The following is a 23,177-nucleotide window of genomic DNA, read 5'->3' as shown; positions in this document are numbered from 1 at the left end:
TATATCATGTTACCGTACAGCGATGTGAAGCACAGAGGGCCAGCTCTGATGTCATGTATATCATGTTACTGTACAGCGATGTGAAGCACAGAGGGCCAGCTCTGATGTCATGTATATCATGTTACTCTACAGCGATGTGTAGCACAGAGGGCCAGCTCTGATGTCATGTATAGTATGCTACTCTACAGCGATGTGAAGCACAGAGGGCCAGCTCTGATGTCATGTATATCATGTTACTCTACAGCGATGTGAAGCACAGAGGGCCAGCTCTGATGTCATGTATATCATGTTACTCTACAGCGATGTGAAGCACAGAGGGCCAGCTCTGATGTCATGTATATCATGTTACTCTACAGCGATGTGAAGCACAGAGGGCCAGCTCTGATGTCATGTATATCATGTTACTCTACAGCGATGTGAAGCACAGAGGGCGAGCTCTGATGTCATGTATATCATGTTACTCTACAGCGATGTGAAGCACAGAGGGCGAGCTCTGATGTCATGTATATCATGTTACTCTACAGCGATGTGAAGCACAGAGGGCGAGCTCTGATGTCATGTATAGTCATGCTACTCTACAGCGATGTGAAGCACAGAGGGCGAGCTCTGATGTCATGTATAGTCATGTTACTGTACAGCGATGTGAAGCACAGAGGGCGAGCTCTGATGTCATGTATAGTCATGCTACTCTACAGCGATGTGAAGCACAGAGGGCGAGCTCTGATGTCATGTATAGTCATGCTACTCTACAGCGATGTGAAGCACAGAGGGCGAGCTCTGATGTCATGTATAGTATGCTACTCTACAGCGATGTGAAGCACAGAGGGCGAGCTCTGATGTCATGTATAGTATGTTACTCTACAGCGATGTGAAGCACAGAGGGCGAGCTCTGATGTCATGTATAGTATGCTACTCTACAGCGATGTGAAGCACAGAGGGCCAGCTCTGATGTCATGTATAGTCATGCTACTCTACAGCGATGTGAAGCACAGAGGGCCAGCTCTGATGTCATGTATAGTATGCTACTCTACAGCGATGTGAAGCACAGAGGGCCAGCTCTGATGTCATGTATATCATGTTACTCTACAGCGATGTGAAGCACAGAGGGCCAGCTCTGATGTCATGTATAGTATGCTACTCTACAGCGATGTGAAGCACAGAGGGCCAGCTCTGATGTCATGTATATCATGTTACCGTACAGCGATGTGAAGCACAGAGGGCGAGCTCTGATGTCATGTATATCATGTTACCGTACAGCGATGTGAAGCACAGAGGGCGAGCTCTGATGTCATGTATATCATGTTACCGTACAGCGATGTGAAGCACAGAGGGCGAGCTCTGATGTCATGTATATCATGTTACCGTACAGCGATGTGAAGCACAGAGGGCGAGCTCTGATGTCATGTATATCATGTTACCGTACAGCGATGTGAAGCACAGAGGGCGAGCTCTGATGTCATGTATATCATGTTACCGTACAGCGATGTGAAGCACAGAGGGCGAGCTCTGATGTCATGTATAGTATGCTACTCTACAGCGATGTGAAGCACAGAGGGCCAGCTCTGATGTCATGTATAGTATGCTACTCTACAGCCGCTGTGTTCCAGTTAGGGTGTTTATCAGCGCCCAAATCCGCCATTTTCAACCTGTATACAGGTACAAGTGTAAAGGGTTAACAAAAAGGTACATCTCAATAGGTGGTCCATGTATGTCATGACATCACCAGTGGGCCTTTCCTCTGTTGCTCTCTGTTGTTCCTCAAGCAAAGGGGGGGGGGGGGGGGGGGCGATGACATCACAGGTTCAGGTTTCCCATCAGATCAACTCCATGAACGCTTGCAGTTCTGTCTAAAAAAATGTTTTGCTAAAAAACTAATTTTGCGCTACATATTTTGTAGCCTTTAGTGCTGTATACATTACTGTATTTGTACTTGGTATATCACTTTTCAACAGGTCTACCGCTGACATCAATCAATGAATGAATGAGGAAGTCAGAGATTGGTATGCTTCTCCTATCTCCTGTCTGAATCAGACCTCTAGTGTGAAGCCACCAAATGAATCACATCCAAAAGACATCAGTGTTCATCCACAGTGAATAGGTTGTGTAGGTGGGCTGCCATTGTCAAAGTAACAGATTCGGCGTAACTACAAGTCACCACCACAACGACGTGACGGCCGCTCATTCTACGGTTTACAAGTGGAAAGCTAACTGGAATTGATGGGATTATCTTCTGAGAACATAAATATCCTTTAAATGCTTATGAATTCCAAACCTTTCTATCGTCAGGTCCATCATGTCCTGTGAGGCTAAAACATGTAAACATGTCCTCCACTTAGGTTCCATTCCATAGAAATAGAATGAATAGAAGGCTTCTAGCTCCGCGGTTCCATTCCATAGAAATAGAATGAATAGAAGGCTTCTAGCTCCGCGGGTCCATTCCATAGAAATAGAATGAATAGAACGCTTCTAGTTCGGCGGTTCCACTCCATAGAAATAGAATGAATAGAACGCTTCTAGTTCGGCGGTTCCACTCCATAGAAATAGAATGAATAGAACGCTTCTAGTTCGGCGGTTCCACTCCATAGACATAAAATGAATAGAACACGTCTAGTTCTGCAGTTCTATATTGTACTGTAACACAGTAAACTACCAGCCAGCCCTGCTATAATGTACTGTAACACAGTAAACTACCAGCCAGCCCTGCTATAATGTACTGTAACACAGTAAACTACCAGCCAGCCCTGCTATAATGTACTGTAACACAGTAAACTACCAGCCAGCCCTGCAATAATGTACTGTAACACAGTAAACTACCAGCCAGCCCTGCAATAATGTACTGTAACACAGTAAACTACCAGCCAGCCCTGCAATAATGTACTGTAACACAGTAAACTACCAGCCAGCCCTGCAATAATGTACTGTAACACAGTAAACTACCAGCCAGCCCTGCAATAATGTACTGTAACACAGTAAACTACCAGCCAGCCCTGCTATAATGTACTGTAACACAGTAAACTACCAGCCAGCCCTGCTAGAATGTACTGTAACACAGTAAACTACCAGCCAGCCCTGCTATAATGTACTGTAACACAGTAAACTACCAGCCAGCCCTGCTATAATGTACTGTAACACAGTAAACTACCAGCCCTGCTATAATGTACTGTAACACAGTAAACTACCAGCCAGCCCTGCAATAATGTACTGTAACACAGTAAACTACCAGCCAGCCCTGCAATAATGTACTGTAACACAGTAAACTACCAGCCAGCCCTGCAATAATGTACTGTAACACAGTAAACTACCAGCCAGCCCTGCTATAATGTACTGTAACACAGTAAACTACCAGCCAGCCCTGCTAGAATGTACTGTAACACAGTAAACTACCAGCCAGCCCTGCTATAATGTACTGTAACACAGTAAACTACCAGCCAGCCCTGCTATAATGTACTGTAACACAGTAAACTACCAGCCAGCCCTGCTATAATGTACTGTAACACAGTAAACTACCAGCCCTGCTATAATGTACTGTAACACAGTAAACTACCAGCCCTGCTATAATGTACTGTAACACAGTAAACTACCAGCCAGCCCTGCTATAATGTACTGTAACACAGTAAACTACCAGCCCTGCTATAATGTACTGTAACACAGTAAACTACCAGCCAGCCCTGCTATAATGTACTGTAACACAGTAAACTACCAGCCCTGCTATAATGTACTGTAACACAGTAAACTACCAGCCCTGCTATAATGTACTGTAACACAGCTGAGAAAAGCAAAGCATGATACTTACAGAATCCTGATTTTATTCTCTTTAGAATATAGCCAGCAAGCCTCAGTTCATTCAGTCAATGGCAGTTAACTTGGCGAAGAATCTCTCTCTCTCAGTTTATGCTGCTCAAATGACTCATATCCCCTCTCCTCTCCCCTACAGACATCATCCACCAGTAGCCAAACATCCCCTCTCCTCTCCTCTCCCCTTACTTCTCAGGCGGAGTAGCTAAACATTTCCAAATATGGAGAGAACAAAAAATGATAGAAAGATTTGAGTGCAAAAATCAATTCCACAATTCCGCTTTTAGTCCAGAATGCCACATATTTCAGGCCAAAGTCACGGAGGGGCCAAATATGTGGTTCAACCCGTTCACCAGGAATAGCGATGACGTTTCCACAAGACTTTATGAAGGAGTTGGTTTGTCCTGACCTAAGAAGGGTAATAGTGAGGACTCAGTCTGCCATGTGCTCCAGTCAATTAACTCATATATACTGTACACACACACACACACACACACACACACACACACACACACACACACACACACACACACACACACACACACACACACACACACACACACACACACACACACACACACACTACTGCATACAAATTCATGTTCAATGCAGAACTGATCATGTCCTCACCTAGAAACATGAAGTCTAGTTCCAGCAGAATAGACAGGACAGCAACTTCACTACATCTCTGTGTATCCAGTCAGCAGCCTAGACAGCAGGGCCGGCAGCCTAGACAGCAGGGCCAAGGCCGGCAGCCTAGACAGCAGGGCCAAGGCCGGCAGCCTAGACAGCAGGGCCGGCAGCCTAGACAGCAGGGACAAGGCCGGCAGCCTAGACAGCAGGGACAAGGCCGGCAGCCTAGACAGCAGGGACATGGTAATTCCTTGGTCTATTGTAATAGATGATTCAGATGGTGATTCCTTGGTGATTCCTTGGTCTATTATAATACATGATTCAGATGGTGATTCCTTGGTCTATTATAATACATGATTCAGATGGTGATTCCTTGGTGATTCCTTGGTCTATTATAATACATGATTCAGATGGTGATTCCTTGGTCTATTATAATACATGATTCAGATGGTGATTCCTTGGTGATTCCTTGGTCTATTATAATACATGATTCAGATGGTGATTCCTTGGTCTATTATAATACATGATTCAGATGGTGATTCCTTGGTGATTCCTTGGTCTATTATAATACATGATTCAGATGGTGATTCCTTGGTCTATTATAATACATGATTCAGATGGTGATTCCTTGGTCTATTATAATATATGATTCAGATGGTGATTCCTTGGTCTATTATAATACATGATTCAGATGGTGATTCCTTTGTGATTCCTTGGTCTATTATAATACATGATTCAGATGGTGATTCCTTGGTCTATTATAATACATGATTCAGATGGTGATTCCTTGGTGATTCCTTGGTCTATTATAATACATGATTCAGATGGTGATTCCTTGGTCTATTATAATACATGATTCAGATGGTGATTCCTTGGTCTATTATAATACATGATTCAGATGGTGATTCCTTGGTGATTCCTTGGTCTATTATAATACATGATTCAGATGGTGATTCCTTGGTGATTCCTTGGTCTATAATAATACATGATTCAGATGGTGATTCCTTGGTCTATTGTAATATATGATTCAGATGGTGATTCCTTGGTCTATTATAATAGATGATTCAGATGGTGATTCCTTGGTGATTCCTTGGTCTATTATAATACATGATTCAGATGGTGATTCCTTGGTGATTCCTTGGTCTATTATAATACATGATTCAGATGGTGATTTTTTTTTTTGTCATTTAGCAGACGCTCTTATCCAGAGCGATTTACAGTAGTGAATGCATACATTTCATACATTTTTTCCGTACTGGTCCCCCGTGGGAATCGAACCCACAACCCTGGCGTTGCAAACACCATGCTCTACCAACTGAGCCACACGGGACCAAAATAGACATTTACATTTTAGCAGACATTCTTATCCAGAGTGACTTACAGTAGTGAATGCATACATTTCATTTAATGCATTGGTTTTTTTATTTTTTTTTGTGCTGGCCCCCCATGGGAATCGAACCCACAACCCTGGCATTGCAAACACCATGCGATGAGATTACTTATGAGATTACTACAAAGGAATCACCATCTGAATCATATATTACAATAGACCAAGGAATCACCATCTGAATCATATATTACAATAGACCAAGGAATCACCATCTCAATCATATATTACAATAGACCAAGGAATCACCAAGGAATCACCATCTGAATCATATATTACAATAGACCAAGGAATCACCAAGGAATCACCATCTGAATCATGTATTATAATAGACCAAGGAATCACCATCTGAATCATATATTACAATAGACCAAGGAATCACCATCTGAATCATATATTACAATAGACCAAGGAATCACCATCTGAATCATGTATTACAATAGACCAAGGAATCACCAAGGAATCACCATCTGAATCATGTATTACAATAGACCAAGGAATCACCATCTGAATCATATATTACAATAGACCAAGGAATCACCATCTGAATCATGTATTATAATAGACCAAGGAATCACCATCTGAATCATATATTACAATAGACCAAGGAATCACCATCTGAATCATGTATTATAATAGACCAAGGAATCACCATCTGAATCATATATTACGATAGACCAAGGAATCACCAAGGAATCACCATCTGAATCATATATTACAATAGACCAAGGAATCACCAAGGAATCACCATCTGAATCATATATAGATTGATGCGTTATGGGACTCAATGTTTAAATAAAAGGTTTAAGCTAAATAAAAAATGAACCCTGGTCCTTTCCCAAACCACCTGAGGAGAACCTAACAGCTAGGTACTAATAACCCATTTAACAGTAAGGTATCAGCCCGTCATACAGATTCATCAGAAAGGGCAACTACAGCCGAACCACGGTACGACTCCTCAGGAGGATGTGGAGCGATTACAGGCAGCTGAGACAATAGAAACTTCTCCTCGTGAACCTGACCCACAGCTGTATACTGTAGTATGACCTGCACAGCCACATGTACTGACCCAAACACAATAGTCCCACAGTAACCAGCTACTTACTGTACATGACAATTGTGAGCAACGTCAACATGGATGGAACAGCCATTAATTAGCGAGTTAGCGATGTGACCAGGCCTACCTCTTCTTCTCTTGACATAAAGGGCCTCACAGCTGACAGTTCTTCGGTCTTTTCCTTGTCGCTGCCTCGTTCTCCTGAATGACACCTTCCTTCACGTCTGGAAAATAAAGAGCAGGCAGAGAGATCATCTATCACTGTGTGAGCTGAGCCTGGACAGGCAGAGAGACCATCTATCACTGTGTGAGCTGGGCCTGGACAGGCAGAGAGACCATGTATCACTGTGTGAGCTGGGCCTGGACAGGCAGAGAGACCATCTATCACTGTGTGAGCTGGGCCTGGACAGGCAGAGAGACCATCTATCACTGTGTGAGCTGAGCCTGGACAGGCAGAGAGACCATCTATCACTGTGTGAGCTGAGCCTGGACAGGCAGAGAGACCATGTATCACTGTGTGAGCTGGGCCTGGACAGGCAGAGAGACCATCTATCACTGTGTGAGCTGAGCCTGGACAGGCAGAGAGACCATCTATCACTGTGTGAGCTGGGCCTGGACAGGCAGAGAGACCATGTATCACTGTGTGAGCTGGGCCTGGACAGGCAGAGAGACCATCTATCACTGTGTGAGCTGGGCCTGGACAGGCAGAGAGACCATCTATCACTGTGTGAGCTGGGCCTGGACAGGCAGAGAGACCATCTATCACTGTGTGAGCTGAGCCTGGACAGGCAGAGAGACCATGTATCACTGTGTGAGCTGGGCCTGGACAGGCAGAGAGACCATGTATCACTGTGTGAGCTGGGCCTGGACAGGCAGAGAGACCATCTATCACTGTGTGAGCTGAGCCTGGACAGGCAGAGAGACCATGTATCACTGTGTGAGCTGGGCCTGGACAGGCAGAGAGACCATGTATCACTGTGTGAGCTGGGCCTGGACAGGCAGAGAGACCATGTATCACTGTGTGAGCTGGGCCTGGACAGGCAGAGAGACCATGTATCACTGTGTGAGCTGGGCCTGGACAGGCAGAGAGACCATGTATCACTGTGTGAGCTGGGCCTGGACAGGCAGAGAGACCATCTATCACTGTGTGAGCTGGGCCTGGACAGGCAGAGAGACCATCTATCACTGTGTGAGCTGAGCCTGGACAGGCAGAGAGACCATCTATCACTGTGTGAGCCAGGCCTGGACAGGCAGAGAGACCATCTATCACTGTGTGAGCTGAGCCTGGACAGGCAGAGAGACCATGTATCACTGTGTGAGCTGGGCCTGGACAGGCAGAGAGACCATCTATCACTGTGTGAGCTGAGCCTGGACAGGCAGAGAGACCATCTATCACTGTGTGAGCTGAGCCTGGACAGGCAGAGAGACCATCTATCACTGTGTGAGCTGGGCCTGGACAGGCAGAGAGACCATGTATCACTGTGTGAGCTGAGCCTGGACAGGCAGAGAGACCATCTATCACTGTGTATCACTGTGTGAGCTGGGCCTGGACAGGCAGAGAGACCATCTATCACTGTGTGAGCTGGGCCTGGACAGGCAGAGAGACCATGTATCACTGTGTGAGCTGAGCCTGGACAGGCAGAGAGACCATCTATCACTGTGTATCACTGTGTGAGCTGGGCCTGGACAGGCAGAGAGACCATCTATCACTGTGTGAGCTGGGCCTGGACAGGCAGAGAGACCATGTATCACTGTGTGAGCTGAGCCTGGACAGGCAGAGAGACCATCTATCACTGTGTATCACTGTGTGAGCTGGGCCTGGACAGGCAGAGAGACCATCTATCACTGTGTGAGCTGGGCCTGGACAGGCAGAGAGACCATGTATCACTGTGTGAGCTGAGCCTGGACAGGCAGAGAGACCATCTATCACTGTGTATCACTGTGTGAGCTGGGCCTGGACAGGCAGAGAGACCATCTATCACTGTGTGAGCTGGGCCTGGGTGAGTCAGGGATACTTAGGACTACAACATTCTAAGTCATTCCGCAGGGATCTCCAGAGGGTAGTGAGGTCTGCACAACGCATCACCGGGGGCAAACTACCTGCCCTCCAGGACACCTACACCACCCGATGTCACAGGAAGGGTGAAAGAATCATCAAGGACATCAACCACCCGAGCCACAGCCTGTTCACCCCGCTATCATCCAGAAGGCGAGGTCAGTACAGGTGGATCAAAGCTGGGACTGAGAGACTGAAAAACAGCTTCTATCTCAAGGCCATCAGACTGTTAAACAGTCATCACTAGCCAGCCTCCACGCAGTACCCTGAACCTTAGTCACTGTTACTAGCTGGCTACCACCCAGTTACTCAACCCTGACCCTTAGAGACTGCTGCCCTATGTACATAAACATGGATCACTGGTCACCTTAATAATGTGTTTTACCCATTTCATATGTCTATACTGTGTTCTAGTCAAGGCCTATCTGATTGAATTAATGCTATACATATGTAACAGTCTAGCTTCCGTCCCTCTTCCTCGCCCCAACCCGGGCTTGAACCAGGAACCCTCTGCACACATCAACAACTGACACCCCACGAAGCATCGTTACCCATCGCGCCATAAAAGGCCGCGGGGAACAACTACTTCAAGGTCTCAGAGCGAGTGACATCACCCGATTGAAACGCAATTAGCGCGCACCACCGCTAACTAGCTAGCCATTTCACATCGGTTACACAGAATAGATATACTGTATATCTTAAATATCCTTCAGATATTCTATCCACATTCTGTCTATAGTAATATATAATATAATTGTGTGTGTATATATATATGTGTATACTACTCTACTTCTGAGATAGAGTTCAGTGTGTCAAATCGGAGGGCCTGTTGTCCGGACCTCTGGTAGTCTCTATGGGAGTGCCACAGGGTTCAATTCTTGGGCCAACTCTTTTCTCTGTATACATCAATGATGTTGCTCTTGCTGCTGGTGATTCTCTGATCCACCTCTACGCAGACGACACCATTCTGTATACTTCTGGCCCTTCTTTGGACACTATGTTAACAACCCTCCAGACGAGCTTCAATGCCATACAACTCTCCTTCCGTGGCCTCCAACTGCTCTTAAATACAAGTAAAACTAAGTGCATGCTCTTCAACCGAGCGCTGCCTGCACCTGTCCGCCCGTCCAGCATCACTACTCTGGACGGTTCTGACTTAGAATATGTGGACAACTACAAATACCTGGGTGTCTGGTTAGACTGTAAACTCTCCTTCCAGACTCACATTAAACATCTCCAATCCAAAATTAAATCTAGAATTGGCTTCCTATTTCACAACAAAGCATCCTTCACTCATGCTGCCAAACATACCCTCATAAAACTGACCATCCTACCAATCCTCGACTTCGGTGATGTCATCTATAAAATAGCCTCCATCACCCTACTCAGCAAACTGGATGCAGTCTATCACAGTGCCATCCGTTTTGTCACCAAAGCCCCATATACTACCCACCACTGCGACCTGTACGCTCTCGTTGGCTGGCCCTCGCTTCATACTCGTCGCCAAAGCCACTGGCTCCAGGTCATCTACAAGACCCTGCTAGGTAAAGCCCCGCCTTATCTCAGCTCACTGGTCACCATAGCAGCACCCACCTGTAGCACGCGCTCCAGCAGGCATATCTCTCTGGTCACCCCTAAAGCCAATTCCTCCTTTGGCCGCCTTTCCTTCCAGTTCTCTGCTGCCAATGACTGGAACGAACTGCAAAAATCTCTGAAACTGGAAACACTTATCTCCCTCACTAACTTTAAGCACCAGCTGTCAGAGCAGCTCACAGATCACTGCACCTGTACATAGCCCATCTATAATTTAGCCCAAACAACTACCACTTCCCCTACTGTATTTATTTATTTATTTAGCTCCTTTGCACCCCATTATTTCTATTTCTACTTTGCACTTTCTTCCACTACAAATCTACCATTCCAGTGTTTTACTTGCTATATTGTATTTACTTTGCCACCATGGACTTTTTATGCCTTTACCTCCCTTATCTCACATCATTTGCTCACATTGTATATAGACTTATTTTTCTACTGTATTATATGACTGTATGTTTGTTTTACTCCATGTGTAACTCTGTGTTGTTGTATGTTGTCGAACTGCTTTGCATTATCTTGACCAGGTTGCAATTGTAAATGAGAACTTGTTCTCAACTAGCCTACCTGGTTAAATAAAGGACTTGTTCTCAACTTGCCTACCTGGTTAAATAAAGAACTTGTTCTCAACTAGCCTACCTGGTTAAATAAAGGACTTGTTCTCAACTAGCCTACCTGGTTAAATAAAGGACTTGTTCTCAACTTGCCTACCTGGTTAAATAAAGGACTTGTTCTCAACTTGCCTACCTGGTTAAATAAAGGACTTGTTCTCAGCTTGCCTACCTGCTTAAATAAAGGGTCAGGGTTATGTATATAATATATAAATACCTGGTTAAATAAAGGTTAAATATTTTTGTATTTATTAAAATAGTCACTGTAACTATACATTCATGTCCGTACTACCTCAATTGGGCCGACCAACCAGTGCTCCCGCACATTGGCTAACCGGGCTGTCTGCATTGTGTCCCACCACCCACCAACCCCTCTTTTACGCTACTGCTACTCTCTGTTCATCATATAGTCACTTTAACCACATCTACATGTACATACTACCTCAATCAGCCTGACTAACCGGTGTCTGTATGTAGCCTCTCTACTGTATATAGCCTCTCTACTGTATATAGCCTCTCTACTGTATATAGCCTCTCTACTGTGTATATCCTGTCTTTTTACTGCTGTTTTATTTCTTTACCAACCTATTGTTCACCTAATATCTTTTTTGCACTATTGGTTAGAGCCTGTAAGTAAGCATTTCACTGTGAGGTCAATATCTGTTGTATTCAGCATTTCACTGTAAGGTCTACTACACCTGTTGTATTCAGCATTTCACTGTAAGGTCTACTACACCTGTTGTATTCAGCATTTCACTGTGAGGTCTACTACACCCGTTGTATTCAGCATTTCACTGTAAGGTCTACTACACCCGTTGTATTCAGCATTTCACTGTAAGGTCTACTACACCCGTTGTATTCAGCATTTCACTGTAAGGTCTACTACACCTGTTGTATTCAGCATTTCACTGTAAGGTCTACTACACCTGTTGTATTCAGCATTTCACTGTAAGGTCTACCTACACCTGTTGTATTCAGCATTTCACTGTGAGGTCTACTACACCTGTTGTATTCAGCATTTCACTGTAAGGTCTACCTACACCTGTTGTATTCAGCATTTCACTGTGAGGTCTACTACACCTGTTGTATTCAGCATTACACTGTAAGGTCTACTACACCTGTTGTATTCAGCATTTCACTGTAAGGTCTACTACACCTGTTGTATTCAGCATTACACTGTAAGGTCTACTACACCTGTTGTATTCAGCATTTCACTGTGAGGTCTACTACACCTGTTGTATTCAGCATTTCACTGTGAGGTCTACTACACCTGTTGTATTCAGCATTTCACTGTGAGGTCTACTACACCTGTTGTATTCAGCATTTCACTGTGAGGTCTACTACACCTGTTGTATTCAGCATTTCACTGTTAGGTCTACTACACCTGTTGTATTCAGCATTTCACTGTGAGGTCTACTACACCTGTTGTATTCAGCATTTCACTGTGAGGTCTACTACACCTGTTGTATTCAGCATTTCACTGTGAGGTCTACTACACCTGTTGTATTCAGCATTTCACTGTGAGGTCTACTACACCTGTGGTATTCAGCATTTCACTGTGAGGTCTACTACACCTGTTGTATTCAGCATTTCACTGTAAGGTCTACTACACCTGTTGTATTCAACATTTGACTGTAAGGTCTACTACACCTGTTGTATTCAGCATTTCACTGTGAGGTCTACTACACCTGTTGTATTCAGCATTTCACTGTGAGGTCTACTACACCTGTTGTATTCAGCATTTCACTGTAAGGTCTACTACACCCGTTGTATTCAGCATTTCACTGTGAGGTCTACTACACCCGTTGTATTCAGCATTTCACTGTGAGGTCTACTACACCCGTTGTATTCAGCATTTCACTGTGAGGTCTACTACACCTGTTGTATTCAGCATTTCACTGTGAGGTCTACTACACCTGTTGTATTCAGCATTTCACTGTAAGGTCTACCTACACCTGTTGTATTCAGCATTTCACTGTGAGGTCTACTACACCTGTTGTATTCAGCATTTCACTGTGAGGTCTACTACACCCGTTGTATTCAGCATTTCACTGTGAGGTCTACTACACCTGTTGTATTCAGCATTTCACTGTGAGGTCTACTACACCTGTTGTATTCAGCATTTCACTGTAAGGTCTACCTACACCTGTTGTATTCAGCATTTCACTGTGAGGTCTACTACACCTGTTGTATTCAGCATTTGACTGTAAGGTCTACTACACCTGTTGTATTCAGCATTTCACTGTGAGGTCTACTACACCTGTTGTATTCAGCATTTCACTGTAAGGTCTACTACACCTGTTGTATTCAGCATTTCACTGTAAGGTCTACTACACCTGTTGTATTCAGCATTTCACTGTGAGGTCTACTACACCTGTTGTATTCAGCATTTCACTGTGAGGTCTACTACACCTGTTGTATTCAGCATTTCACTGTAAGGTCTACTACACCTGTTGTATTCAGCATTTCACTGTAAGGTCTACTACACCTGTTGTATTCAGCATTTCACTGTGAGGTCTACTACACCTGTTGTATTCAGCATTTCACTGTGAGGTCTACTACACCTGTTGTATTCAGCATTTCACTGTAAGGTCTACTACACCTGTTGTATTCAGCATTTCACTGTAAGGTCTACTACACCTGTTGTATTCAGAATTTCACTGTAAGGTCTACACCTGTTGTATTCGCCGCACGTGACAAATAAACTCTGATTTGATTTGACAGGATGCTCTCTCTCATACTTGGGGTCCAACATGTACGCTGCGGCGTGTTTGGGCTTCAGGCAGAAGTCTTCACGTATTTTGATGTATTTCAGAACTGCAGTTTCCTCTGCTTGGAGCAACAGTGGCGTGGACAGGGCAGTACGGATTTCTTCTCTTACATCTGCAAGCAGAGTCTGAACATCAGACAGGACGGCATTGTCTCCCTCAATCTGTGCAATGGCTACTGCTATAGGTTACAGGAGTTTCAGGCTGCTTACCACTCTCTCCCAAACTACATCATCCAGGAGGATCCTCTTGATGGGGCTGTCCATATCGGCAGGCTGTGATACGGCCATTTCTTGGAGAGACTCCTTCCCCTCCAGGAGGCTGTCAACCATGATGACAACACCACCCCAACGGGTGTTGCTGGGCAGCTTCAATGTGGTGCTCTTATTCTTCTCACTTTGCTTGGTGAGGTAGGTTGCTGCTATAACTTGATGACCCTTCACATACCTAACCATTTCCTTGGCTCTCTTCTAGTGTATCCATTGTTTTCAGTGCCATGATGTCCTTGAGGAGCAGATTCAATGCATGAGCAGCACAGCCAATGTGTGTGATGTGAGGGTTGGACTCCTCCACTTTAGACCAAGCAGCCTTCATGTTCACAGCGTTGTCTGTCACCAGTGCAAATACCTTCTGTGGTCCAAGGTCATTGATGACTGCCTTCAGCTCATCTGCAGTGTAGAGACCGGTGTGTCTGTTGTCCCTTGTGTTTGTGCTCTTGTAGAATACTGGTTGAGGGGTGGACATGATGTAGTTAATTATTCCTTGCCCAGGAACATTCAACCACCCATCAGAGATGATTGCAATACAGTCTGCTTTCTCTATGATTTGCTTGACCTTCGCTTGTTACTCTGTTGAACTCTGCATCCAGTAAATGAGTAGATAAAGCATGTCTGGTTGGAGGGGTGTCTGCTGGGCGAAGAACATTCAGAAATATCTTTACACATTGCCTATGAGTATCAGAGGTGAACCAGTTGCATACACAGCTCGAGCAAGACATTCATCAGCATTTCTCTGACTACGTTCCTCCATTGAGTCACAAAAACTTCTGATTCCAGGAGGGACCATGAGCTGTTGCTATCGATAAGGTGTCTGATTCATCATTTTCACCTCCAATAGAAGTAGAGGGACTTTTGTCAGAGGTTGCTTGTTGTGAGCGCTGAGGGAACTTTATGCACTTGGCCAGATGATTCTGCATCTTTGTTGCATTCTTCACATATGATTTGGCACAGTATTTGCACATGTACACAGCTTTCCCTTCTACATTAGCTGCAGTGAAATGTCTCCACACATCAGATAGTGCCCGGTCTTACTCACATCGGCTATGGAGAGCATGATCCCACAGTCGTCCGGAACAGCTGGTGCTCTCATGCAAGCTTCAGTGTTGCTTGCCTCAAAGCGCACATAGAAGTAATGTAGCTTGTCTGGTAGGCTTTTGTCACTGGGCAGCTTGCGGCTGTGCTTCCCTTTGTAGTGCGCAATAGTTTGCAAACCCTGCCACTTCCGACGAGCATCAGAGCAGTAGGATTCAATTCTGTATTAACGCTTTGTCTGTTTGATGGTTTGTCAGAGAGCATAGCGGGATTTCTTATAAACGTCCAGGTTAGAGTCCTGCTCCTCTACCCTTTAGCTCAGTGCAGATGTTGCCTGTAATCCATGGCTTCTGATTGGGGTATGTACGTACGGTCACTGTGGGGACGACGTCGTCGATGCACTCATTGATGTAGCCAGTGATGTGGTGTACTCCTCAATGCCATCAGAAGAATCCCGGAACATATTCCAGTCTGTGCAGCAAAACAGTCCTGTAGCTTAGCATCTGCGTCATCTGACCACTTCCGTATTGAGCGAGTCACTGGTACTTCCTGCTTTAGTTTTTGCTTGTACGCAGAAATCAGGAGGATAGAGTTATGGTCAGATTTGACAAATGGAGGGCGAGGGAGAGCTTTGTACGCGTCTCTGTGTGTGGAATAAAGTTTTATTTTCCTTTGGTTGCACATGTAACATGCTGGTAGAAATTAGGTAAAACGGATTTAAGTTTCCCTGCATTAAAATCACCGGCCACAAGGAGCACGTTGGCTAATAGGACTGATGGTAGAGGCGGGTTACCCACTCGGCGTACAGATTCTTACAAGACACCCCGACCTATGACCCCTATATCTCCGTCTCTTCTTCATGTGAATCACAGTGATTTGGGCCTTGTCGGGTATCTGGAGTAAATCCTTTGAGTCCGACTTGTTAAAGAAAAAAATCTTTGTCCAGTACGAGGTCAGTAATCGCTGTTCTGATATCCAGAATCTATTTTCAGTCATAAGAGACGGTGGCAGAAACATTATGTACAAAATAAGTTACAAAAAAAAAAAAAATGTAAAACACACAATGGCACAATTGGTTAGGAGCCCATAAAAACGACAGCCATCTCCTCTGGCGTCATAAAGCCAAAAGTTGTCAATGAATTTGCCAATGCACCCTGTGTTGGGCTTACTACAGATGGATGGACCTCCAGGGCTACAGAGTTACTTCACAGTGACAACACATCACATGACCCCAGAGTGGGAAATGGGAAGTACTGTTCTACAAATACACCACCTTTATGAGAGTCACACAAGAAGGCATATTTTTCTCTTTGTAAGAAAACATTACAGCATAGGCCTATACAATGTCTGAGCCATGTTTACATATTGACTACACATTGCTCTTTATTCTATTGTTGTTGTTGATGAGTAAATGTGTTTTAATTTTAACAAAATCCAAAGCGTTGTTATTCCTGATGATGCTCTCACCAGGAATTATATGTCTCCTGATCATATGATATCAGGAATACCAACACTACATATTTAAATTAAATAAACTAAAATTACGACAGTAACTGTTGCCATTTTTTTTTTAATTCCCTGCTGTACCCTGAAATCGAACCGTGACCCCAAAAAAAACCACAATAGGTACTGAACCGTTACACCCCATAGTCCTGCCTCACTTCGCTGTCTCTTCCTGCATTAGCCCGCTAACGTGACAGCCCCACAACCTTTCCACCTACTGTGACAGTTCTGAAACAGAGGAATGAGCTTGGCTAGTACGTCCACTAGGCCGAGGCTCTTTTCTATTGTCTATATCCTCCAATATGTAGGCTACTCAAGCTTATCAGATTGGATCTTCAAAGTCTAAGACGGTATCTTTCTTTCTTTCTGATCTTGCATCATAAAATTCATGCATTGTGTCCTCTAGACATGAGTCAAAAGAACACATAGAGCTGGAATTGAATCCTCATGCATATCAGCAGTAGATGCATAGCTCCTGTTCTGCAGTCCTACAAACCTACAGTGTCCTGATCTCACCTGAAAGGTTTACATGTTGTTCCAGTTGTATCCTGATTAAAACCGTATATTATAATACCACGCAGGCCTGGTAGTGAAGCTAGTGGCACTAGTCTCAGCCTCACAGGGCTGCCTGGGTTCAAAGCTACTTAGGCTAGCTGAGGGACGACACTTTTAACTTGAGCGTCGCATCAACACAGACTGTCAAAACGTGTCTTTTTTAAAAGCAGAGATGTTTAAAAGACAGTTGGGTTTAATGTTGCCGGAGTCCAAATGTGTGGGGAATGAAGGAGAACACTGATATATTCAGTTTGATGAGCGGAGCATTGATTTGAAATTCATATCAAAGTGAGAGTTTGATTTTGAATCTCTTCAGCGAGAGCTCAAGTGGGATGGATTAATATTTCACCGTGTTAGCTACTATTCAGATGAGAAGAACAAACTCTTTCGGTGTGTAGACATGATTGTTAGTTGTCGTCCCAAGACTAACATATTTCCATTCTTGAAATGCATTTGGAAGCCAATTCAGTCAAATAATGCATTCAAGGACTAATAGACTTTGTAAACTGTGTCACTGTGGTGGAGGGGGGAAAAGAAAAGATTTACACATTATATTACTCTTATGCAATGACTGAGAATTATGGTAAGAACTAGGGTCAAGTAGCTTTTTGGTTTGTGAAGCCTAGTATTGATTGAAACAACTAGGCTACGTAAGGAAGGAAGTGTCATGTATATATTTATATGTATATGTATATGTGGAATCCCGTCTGCACAGCGCCAGACAATCAACAACGAGATTTACACTTCAGGAGTGACATGTTACATGTGTTACCATTCTAGACTGTGGCAATCCTAACAAACCTGGTTTATTAAAACGTTGTGCGTGTTTTAAATGATTCATAGTGAAAGTCTTATGGAAAAAGACGTCGTTCCGGCGGTAAAAACATTATCTTCCGCATTGGTTTTATCGATCATACAGTCCACCTCGAGCAGAATGGACTTGGAACATAAATCATGTCAAAAATAAAACGTATAGATACGCAAACAGACACAATGATGCACATATCGAGCGTGAAATGACACAATGTACTTAGTAAGTGTGTGTGTGTGTGTGTGTGTGTGGTGAGAGAAGAGTCGACCCCCCTGTTTGTGAGTGGTGAGCCCACGCCCTCAACTCGGAGTTACAGTAAAGACTTCATCACCGAGCACCGAGTTAGTCTCAAGCTTTCTGCTACTTCTTCTGGCGATTAATAAACACTTCCATTACAAACTACACTTCTACAATAACCCATCTTCAACTACAACTAAAAAATATACAGCAAATACTTTCCATGTGTTTCTTACCTCGGGGCTTTCTAGGGAATCAAGAGATGTTTTCAAATCCCACCAAAAAGTGAATTTTAACTTTTTTTTTTTTTCTTCCCAAAATCTGGAAGTGGCAGGCAGTGACGTCAGAGGGGTACATTCCGAGCGCAGGAGAGTCCTCGGAGAAGTGTGCCCATGTAAGGCAGTATGTTGTGTTCACAAAACCCTCCTCTCTCTTATCGGGTCTGTTTGCTTCAGTTGTGCAAACATTATAAAACACACTAATTCATCACCATGAGCATCAATTACACAGCTATACCCTCCATACATTATTGGAATTGTAAACTAAATCATTACTTATATGAAAAGGAGATTTTGACAATTTTCTCAACATTTTCTTGATAATATAGCTCTACAAACAACATTATCTTGGTAATATAGGGTTAGGGTAATATAGCTCTACAAACAACATTATCTTGGTAATATAAGGTCAGGGTAATATAGCTCTACGAACAACATTATCTTGGTAATATAGGGTCAGGGTAATATAGCTCTACGAACAACATTATCTTGGTAATATAGGGTTAGGGTAATATAGCTCTACGAACAACATTATCTTGGTAATATAGGGTCAGGGTAATATAGCTCTATGAACAACATTATCTTGGTAATATAGGGTTAGGGTAATATAGCTCTACAAACAACATTATCTTGGTAATATAGGGTTAGGGTAATATAGCTCTACAAACAACATTATCTTGGTAATATAGGGTTAGGGTAATATAGCTCTACAAACAACATTATCTTGGTAATATAGGGTTAGGGTAATATAGCTCTACGAACAACATTATCTTGGTAATATAGGGTTAGGGTAATATAGCTCTACGAACAACATTATCTTGGTAATATAGGGTTAGGGTAATATAGCTCTACGAACAACATTATCTTGGTAATATAGGGTTAGGGTAATATAGCTCTACAAACAACATTATCTTGGTAATATAGGGTCAGGGTAATATAGCTCTACAAACAACATTATCTTGGTAATATAGGGTCAGGGTAATATAGCTCTACGAACAACATTATCTTGGTAATATAGGGTCAGGGTAATATAGCTCTACGAACAACATTATCTTGGTAATATAGGGTCAGGGTAATATAGCTCTACGAACAACATTATCTTGGTAATATAGGGTCAGGGTAATATAGCTCTACGAACAACATTATCTTGGTAATATAGGGTCAGGGTAATATAGCTCTACGAACAACATTATCTTGGTAATATAGGGTCAGGGTAATATAGCTCTACAAACAACATTATCTTGGTAATATAGGGTCAGGGTAATATAGCTCTACAAACAACATTATCTTGGTAATATAGGGTCAGGGTAATATAGCTCTACAAACAAAATTATCTTGGTAATATAGGGTCAGGGTAATATAGCTCTACAAACAACATTATCTTGGTAATATAGGGTTAGGGTAATATAGCTCTACAAACAACATTATCTTGGTAATATAAGGTCAGGGTAATATAGCTCTACGAACAACATTATCTTGGTAATATAGGGTTAGGGTAATATAGCTCTACAAACAACATTATCTTGGTAATATAGGGTCAGGGGAATATAGCTCTACAAACAACATTATCTTGGTAATATAGGGTTAGGGTAATATAGCTCTACGAACAACATTATCTTGGTAATATAAGGTCAGGGTAATATAGCTCTACGAACAACATTATCTTGGTAATATAGGGTCAGGGTAATATAGCTCTACGAACAACATTATCTTAGTAATATAAGGTCAGGGTAATATAGCTCTACGAACAACATTATCTTGGTAATATAGGGTCAGGGTAATATAGCTCTACGAACAACATTATCTTGGTAATATAGGGTCAGGGTAATATAGCTCTACGAACAACATTATCTTGGTAATATAGGGTCAGGGTAATATAGCTCTACGAACAACATTATCTTGGTAATATAGGGTCAGGGTAATATAGCTCTACGAACAACATTATCTTGGTAATATAGGGTTAGGGTAATATAGCTCTACGAACAACATTATCTTGGTAATATAGGGTTAGGGTAATATAGCTCTACAAACAACATTATCTTGGTAATATAGGGTCAGGGTAATATAGCTCTACGAACAACATTATCTTGGTAATATAGGGTCAGGGTAATATAGCTCTACGAACAACATTATCTTGGTAATATAGGGTCAGGGTAATATAGCTCTACGAACAACATTATATTGGTAATATAGGGTCAGGGTAATATAGCTCTACGAACAACATTATCTTGGTAATATAGGGTCAGGGTAATATAGCTCTACGAACAACATTATCTTGGTAATATAGGGTCAGGGTAATATAGCTCTACGAACAACATTATCTTGGTAATATAGGGTCAGGGTAATATAGCTCTACGAACAACATTATCTTGGTAATATAGGGTCAGGGTAATATAGCTCTACGAACAACATTATCTTGGTAATATAGGGTCAGGGTAATATAGCTCTACGAACAACATTATCTTGGTAATATAGGGTTAGGGTAATATAGCTCTACGAACAACATTATCTTGGTAATATAGGGTCAGGGTAATATAGCTCTACGAACAACATTATCTTGGTAATATAGGGTCAGGGTAATATAGCTCTACGAACAACATTATCTTGGTAATATAGGGTCAGGGTAATATAGCTCTACGAACAACATTATCTTGGTAATATAGGGTCAGGGTAATATAGCTCTACGAACAACATTATCTTGGTAATATAGGGTCAGGGTAATATAGCTCTACGAACAACATTATCTTGGTAATATAGGGTCAGGGTAATATAGCTCTACGAACAACATTATCTTGGTAATATAGGGTCAGGGTAATATAGCTCTACGAACAACATTATCTTGGTAATATAGGGTCAGGGTAATATAGCTCTACGAACAACATTATCTTGGTAATATAGGGTCAGGGTAATATAGCTCTACGAACAACATTATCTTGGTAATATAGGGTCAGGGTAATATAGCTCTACGAACAACATTATCTTGGTAATATAGGGTCAGGGTAATATAGCTCTACGAACAACATTATCTTGGTAATATAGGGTCAGGGTAATATAGCTCTATGAACAACATTATCTTGGTAATATAAGGTCAGGGTAATATAGCTCTACGAACAACATAGAACGGTGACAGGAGACGATAGACTTAAACAAAGAACGAATATCTTGTTTCATTCTTTTGTTGTTGCAATGAATAGATCAAAACAGACTTTAAACACTTCAGATGCCACCTGAGGTGCTTTTTCATTCATTACATTTATTATTTTTTTTTTTTTTGTACTCTTTTTTTTTCTCACTGCTGACCTTTTGTGAGTGTAACCTACACAGTAAATCATATCAGACACGGGCTGGTTTCTGCTTCAGCAAGTATGTTTGCCATGCAAAGCAGTTTGTTTGCATGTCCTGGATTTAATGCAAATCCCTGATAACTGCACTAAAACCTTTGATTTGTGCATGCATTCTAAGTAGCAGTACGATAGTGGTGTTATAATGCACTTAGGTTGAATCCTAGATGGGTGCCCTATTCCCTACATAGTACACTACTTTTAAACAGAGTCCTGTAGGACACAGTCTGACTACTCTGATTCCACAGCTAGGGTTTACAGGGGGGGGGGGAGAAAGATTGTCTCTCGTAGATTCGCCCCCCCCCCCCCCCCAAAAAAAAAAAAAAAAAAATTGTGGGTTATCCTTTTTTCCCCAGATGAATGTCAGTTGGGTGTAATTTTCGATTTTGATTTGGTTTGTGGTTGCGACAGGGTCGTAAAAATGTCTTCATCGAGGGTCTTCCTCTTGTCTGTTTGGATGGCTATACATAGACTCCCTCTGAATTATAATGGTATGGCCCGCAGAGATAATCAAGGGATCCTCTACATTCCAGACGGTAATCTAGAACATAGTGTCTCAACACTGCTGGGTGTGGTGGATTGTAATTTTAAGGATGAAAAAGACCGGTTGTCACCTTGCCCTGAAACATGGCTGTTAACTACTATATAACGGCTTGGCGGTTTCAAAACCCCCGGCGTCTCCCAGCCTGTAGGAAGACCTACTAACCTCTGTTCCAATAAGGGTATCTAGGAGTCAACAGCCATGTATCAGGGCAAGCTGCCACCGTGACAAGAAGAAAACTTACACTTGTTGGTACAATAGACTGATGATTATTATCAAGATAAATAGAGTTACCACTTAAATCATGACTGTTTTCACCATTGTGATTCCTTGAGCTTGTTGACCCACTCTGTCTTAATGTCAGGAGTGACTTACAGTAGTGAATGCATACATTTTATACATTTTTTTCTCTGTACTGGTCCCCCGTGGGAATCGAACCCACAACCCTGTCGTTGCAAACACCATGCTCTACCAACTGAGCCACACGGGACCACTCTGTCTTAATGTCAGGAGCTGTATTAAACCCCTGACACCTTACATTGGTCTACATTTGGACAAACGAATATTATGTTGTAGTTGTTGGATAGAGTGCTGTATTCTTCCCTGGCTGACACTTGTCCGCCTGATGACTCCAGGAAAACACTGGGTTACTGCTTGAGTTCATTATGTCTTTCTATTATTGAATCATCACAGAGAGATTG

At 42.8% G+C, this 23,177-nt stretch overlaps 1 protein-coding gene and 1 non-coding gene across 4 annotated transcripts in view; both read right to left on the bottom strand.

Annotated features, from left to right (window-relative positions):
• Positions 1-18,681, bottom strand: part of lpp (LIM domain containing preferred translocation partner in lipoma) — a 537,563-nt gene extending 518,882 nt beyond the window's left edge. Inside the window, exons 1-2 of one of the 3 annotated variants that reach the window (XM_045697472.2) lie at positions 18,553-18,667; positions 7,000-7,096 (exon numbers count right to left, since the gene is read on the bottom strand). The gene's annotated coding sequence lies outside the window, so the exon portion shown is untranslated. Of the gene's footprint in view, positions 1-3,793; positions 4,121-6,999; positions 7,097-18,552 lie in introns of those variants that run through there. The other 2 variants (XM_045697474.2, XM_045697473.2) reach the window with 2 other exon arrangements.
• trnaa-ugc (transfer RNA alanine (anticodon UGC)) lies at positions 5,685-5,760 on the bottom strand. The gene has a single exon. It is a non-coding gene; the product is annotated as a tRNA-Ala (tRNA).
• Positions 18,682-23,177: the final 4,496 nt, after the last annotated feature.

This window comes from Salmo salar, chromosome 16, assembly GCF_965601325.2.
Source record: "Salmo salar chromosome 16, fSalSal1, whole genome shotgun sequence".
In the NCBI taxonomy this organism is placed as follows: Eukaryota; Metazoa; Chordata; class Actinopteri; order Salmoniformes; family Salmonidae; genus Salmo; species Salmo salar.
The sequence above is the reverse complement of the archived record's forward strand: the minus strand, read 5'-3'. Positions and strand labels throughout refer to the sequence as shown.